Consider the following 509-nt stretch of genomic DNA (forward strand, 5'->3'; position numbering starts at 1 on the left):
ATGGGATACTTAATTATATATTGTATTTAATTAATAAAAAGAAGAAAAAAAAGGGTCGGGTTGTTTTAATTCGTCTTAAGAAACACAAACTGCTTAAAAAAGGCAAATATTTACTCTAAGACTATCCTCATTAGTGTGTTTCTTAGTTGTTTCTTAAGGTAATCTTTTTAATAATAAAAAGGGAAGAAGAAACTTTGTTAAGAGAAAAGGAAAATATTAAGCAATCGAAGAAGATCAATTCGAAACTGAAAGATTTTGCCACGTCAGCTAGGGTGCGATTCTGAAGGCGATTAGGGTTCTGCCGTTTGCCGCACGCAAGCTCAGTTTCTGGCGGCCGCCGCCGTTGGTTCTCATGTCGGGGGAAGGTTCTGGGGTTGCTCCGGATCCTATTTCGAATTCTTAGAAGGAAGTTTCTTCCCCAAAATCGTATGCTAATGTTGTTGGTACCAAACCCACTTTATCAAAGTTTGATTTCGAGCTCTCGGTGGTTGATGGGAAGGCTATGGTTG

This window comes from Camelina sativa, chromosome 17 (genome assembly GCF_000633955.1).
Source record: "Camelina sativa cultivar DH55 chromosome 17, Cs, whole genome shotgun sequence".
Lineage (NCBI taxonomy): Eukaryota > Viridiplantae > Streptophyta > Magnoliopsida > Brassicales > Brassicaceae > Camelina > Camelina sativa.